Raw genomic sequence first — 5381 nt, forward strand, 5'->3', positions numbered from 1 at the left:
GGGAGAGGCCCAGAGAGAATCCCAGAGGGCGGGGCGACCCCCAGCTGCTGTTGCCCGCCCCGTGGGACTAGGGATAGCCAGAGATCTCGGAGAGGACTGGGGCTGGGGGGAGTTCCAGAGACCCAGCTTCGTAGCCTAGGGGGAAACCCTACAGGCTCACAGCAGCCTTAGGGAAAGCCTCTGCACAGCACCAGTAGAAGGCACCCAGCCGCCAGCCACAAGGCTGGAAGACCCCAAGGCAAAAGCAGCATAGCTAGGTGAACTAACCACAGACTGTAGAAGATGCCAATAGCTCTCCTGCAACCCATAGAGGACAAGTGAGATTTTGTGGGTGCCGACAGCAATGGAGCGACAAATATAAGTGATCCCACCCCTGGCCACTGGAAAAGCCCGTAACACCGTTGCAGACCCCAAGGAGAGAGCACATCTAGGTGGGCTGCAACAGTAGGCACCAGCAGCCTGAAGCCCCCCTGTGATGGCCCCCACGGCAGAGGAGGGAATCCAAAGGGCCACTGTGGCTACGAGGAGGGGCCCAGGCCCAGTTAGCACCTGCGGACAGGGTTCCTGGTTGGTGCAGTATAAACAGCTGCTCCCCCACCGAAGCAGCTGAAACAAGTGAAAGGAGCAACTAAACTCTATCTCCATGTGGAGGCACAAATCAACAACATCAAGCAATATGAAAAAATACATTAAATCTCCAGAACAGAAAGAAAGTAACAAATACACAGAAAACAATCCCAAAGAAAATGAGATATATAACCTAAATGATGATGACTTCAAAACAGCCATCATTAAAATTCTCAATGAGTTAAGAGAGAATTCTGAAAGACAACTCAAGAGTTCAGGAGCTATGTCACAAAAGAGTTTGATACGATAAAGAAGAACCAAACAGAAATATTGGAAATGAAGAACACAATAGAGGAGATTAAGAAAAATCTAGATGCTCTGAACAGTAGGGCCGATAATATGGAGGAAAGAATTAGCAATTTGGAAGATGGCAATATAGAATTGCTGCAGGCAGAGGAGGAGAGAGAAGCAAGACTAAAAAGAAATGAAGAAACTCTCTGAGAATTATCAGACACAATTAGGAGATGCAACGTAAGGATTATAGGTATACCAGAGGGAGAAGAGAAGGAGAAAGGGGCAGAAAGCCTATTCAAAGAAATAAGGGCTGAGAACTTCCCAAATCTGGTGAGGGAGATGGATCTTCAGGTGACAGAAGCCAATAGATCTCCAAACTTTATCAATGCAAGAAGACCAACTCCACGGCATATAGTAGTGAAGCTAGCAAAAGTCAACGACAAGGAGAAAATACTAAGGACAGCCAGGCAAAAGAAACTAACCTACAAAGGAACCCCCATCAGGCTATCAGCAGATTTCTCAGCAGAAACTTTACAGGCTAGAAGAGAGTGGAATGATATATTCAAAAATCTGAAAGACAAAAATCTACAGCCGAGAATTCTCTACCCAGCGAAAATATCCTTCAAATACGATGGAGAAATAAAAACTTTCCCAGATAAACAAAAATTAAGGGAGTTCATTGCCACAAAACTTCCTCTTCAGGAAATCCTCAGGAAAACCCTCATTCCTGAAAAACCCAAAAAAGGAAAGGGGCTACAAAACAAAGAGCAGAGGAGATAAGTAGAAGGATAACAATAGAGAGTAGCAGCTCTACATCAGAACAGATTAAACCATGGGACAAGAAACAAAGGAAACTGAAGAAAACCGGAAAACAAGACACAAAATGGTAGTGGTAGGCCCCCACATCTCAATAATCACTCTAAATGTAAATGGATTGAACTCCCCAATCAAAAGACACAGAGTGGCAGGATGGATCAAAGAACAAGACCCAACAATATGCTGCCTCCAGGAAACACACCTCAGCCCCAAAGACAAACACAGACTCAGAGTGAAGGGATGGAGAACAATACTCCAAGCTGATAATGAACAAAAGAAAGCAGGTGTCGCTATACTAATATCAGACAAGGTAGATTTCAAAGCAAAACAGATAAAGAAAGATAAAGAGGGACAGTATATAATGATAAAAGGGACTCTCCACCAAGAAGACATAACACTTATAAATATATACGCACCCAACACAGGAGCACCAAAATTTGTAAAGCAACTCTTAGTAGAACTAAAAGAAGACATGACCAACAATACAATAATAGTAGGGGACCTCAACACACCATTAACACCAATGGACAGAACATCCAGACAGAAAATCAACAAGGAAATAATAGAATTAAATGAAAAATTAGACCAGATGGACTTAATAGATATATATAGAACACTTCATCCAAAAACAGCAGGTTACACATTCTTCTCAAGTGCACATGGAACATTCTCAAGGATTGACCATATTTTGGGAACCAAAGCAAACATCAATAAATACAAGAGAGTTGAAATAATATCAAGCATCTTTTCTGATCATAACGCTATTAAACTAGAAATCAACTACAAGAAAAAAGCAGAGAAAGGTGCAAAAATGTGTCGACTAAACAACACGCTTCTCAACAAACAATGGATCATTGAAGAAATTAAAGAAGAAATCAAATTTTATCTGGAGACTAGTGAAAATAAGAACACGACATACCAAATCATTTGGGATGCAGCAAAAGCAGTCCTAAGAGGGAAATTCATCGCAATACAGGCTCACCTCACTAAACAAGAAAAAGCTCACATAAGCAACCTCAAATGACACCTAACAGAACTAGAAAAAGAAGAACAAACAAAGCCCAGAGTCAGTAGAAGGAGGGAAATAATAAAAATAAGAGCAGAAATAAACGATATTGAAACAAAAAAGACAATAGAAAGGATCAATGAAACAATGAGTTGGTTCTTCGAAAGAATTAACAAAATTGACAAACCCTTAGCCAGACTCACCAAGAAAAGAAGAGAGAAATCGCAAATTAATAAAATTAGGAATGACAGAGGAGAAATCACAACAGATACCAATGAAATACAAGAGATCCTAAGAGAATACTATGAAAAACTATATGCCAACACATTGAACAACCTGGAAGAAATGGACAAATTCCTAGACTCCTACAATCTCCCCAAACTGAATCAGGAAGAAATGGAGAATCTGAATAGACCAATCACAAGTAAGGAAATAGAAACGGTAATCAAAAACCTCCCCAAAAACAAGAGTCCAGGACCAGACGGCTTCTCTGGAGAATTCTACCAAACATTCAAAGAAGACTTAATACCTATTCTCCACAAACTGTTCCAGAAAATTGAGAAAGATGGAGAACTCCCTAACACATTCTATGAAGCCAACATCACTCTGATCCCCAAACCTGACAAGGATAACACAAAGAAGGAGAACTACAGGCCGATATCACTGATGAACATAGATGGAAAAATCCTCAACAAAATTTTGGCAAACCGATTACAGCAATACATCAAAAGGATTATACACCATGATAAAGTGGGATTTATACCAGGGACACAGGGATGGTTCAACATCCGCAAGTCAATCAACGTGATACACTACATCAACAAAATGAAAAACAAAAACCCCATGATCATCTCAATAGATGCAGAGAAAGCAGTCGACAAGATCCAACACCCATTTATGATAAAAACCCTCAGTAAAATGGGTATAGAAGGAAAGTACCTCAACATAATAAAGGCCATATATGATAGACCCACAGCCAACATCATACTCAATGGACAAAAGCTGAAAGCCATCCCTCTGAGGACAGGAACAAGACAAGGGTGCCCACTTTCACCACTCCTATTCAACATAGTACTGGAGGTGCTGGCCAGAGCAATTCGGCAGGAAAAAAAAAATAAAAGGAATCCAAATAGGTAACGAAGAAGTAAAACTCGCGCTGTTTGCAGACGACATGATCTTATACATAGAAAACCCCAAAGAATCCACAGAAAAACTATTAGAAATAATCAACAACTACAGCAAAGTAGCAGGGTATAAAATTAACGTGCATAAATCAGTAGCATTTCTATACACTAACAATAAACTAACAGAAAAAGAACTCAAGAACTCTATCCCATTCACAATCGCAACGAAAAGAATAAAATACCTTGGGATAAACTTAACCAAGGAAGTGAAGGATCTATACAATGAAAACTACAAGACTTTCTTGAAAGAAATTGACGATGACATAAAGAGATGGAAAGACATTCCTTGCACATGGATTGGAAGAATAAACATAGTTAAAATGTCCATACTACCTAAAGCAATATACAGATTCAATGCTATCCCAATCAGAATCCCCAGAACATTCTTCACAGAAATTGAACAAACAATCCTAAAATTCATATGGGGCAACAAAAGACCGCGAATTGCTAAAGCAATCCTGAGCAAGCAAAACAAAGCCGGCGGAATCACAATCCCCGATTTCAAAACATACTACAAAGCTACAGTGATCAAAACAGCATGGTACTGGTACAAAAACAGGTCCAGAGATCAATGGAACAGAATTGAAAGCCCAGAGATAAAACAACACATCTATGGACAGCTAATCTTCGAAAAAGGAGCAGAGGGCCTACAATGGAGAAAAGAAAGTCTCTTAAACAAATGGTGCTGGGAAAACTGGACAGCCACATGCAAAAGATTGAAAATTGACCAGTCTTTTTCACCACACACCAAAATAAACTCAAAATGGATCAAAGACCTAAAGATTAGGCCTGAGACAATAAGTCTTTTGGAAGAGAATATAGGCAGTACACTCTTTGACATCAGTTTCAAAAGAATCTTTTCGGACACTGTATCTCCTCAGTTGAGGGAAACAATAGAAAGAATAAACAAATGGGACTTCATCAGACTAAAGAGCTTCTTCAAGGCAAGGGAAAACAGGATTGAAACAAAAAAACAGCTCACTAATTGGGAAAAAATATTTACAAGCCACTTATCCGACAAAGGGTTAATCTCCATAATATACAAAGAACTCACACTGCTTAACAACAAAAAAACAAACAACCCGATCAAAAAATGGGCAGAGGACATGAACAGACATTTCTCAAAAGAAGATATGAATATGGCCAATAGACACATGAAAAGATGTTCATCATCGCTAATCATCAGGGAAATGCAAATCAAAACTACAGTAAGATATCACCTTACACCCGTTAGATTGGCAAAAACATCCAAAACCAAGAGTGACAAATGTTGGAGAGGTTGTGGAGAAAAAGGAACCCTCATACACCTTTGGTGGGAATGCAAACTGGTACAGCCACTATGGAAAACAGTATGGAGATTTCTCAAAAAGTTAAACATAGAATTATCATATGATACAGCAATTCCACTGCTACATATCTACCCAAGATAACTGAAAGCAGGGACTCAAACAGATAGTTGTACACACATGTTCATAGCAGCATTATTCTCACCAGCCAAAAGGTGGGAGCAACCC

This window comes from Equus quagga, chromosome 3 (assembly GCF_021613505.1).
Source record: "Equus quagga isolate Etosha38 chromosome 3, UCLA_HA_Equagga_1.0, whole genome shotgun sequence".
In the NCBI taxonomy this organism is placed as follows: domain Eukaryota; kingdom Metazoa; phylum Chordata; class Mammalia; order Perissodactyla; family Equidae; genus Equus; species Equus quagga.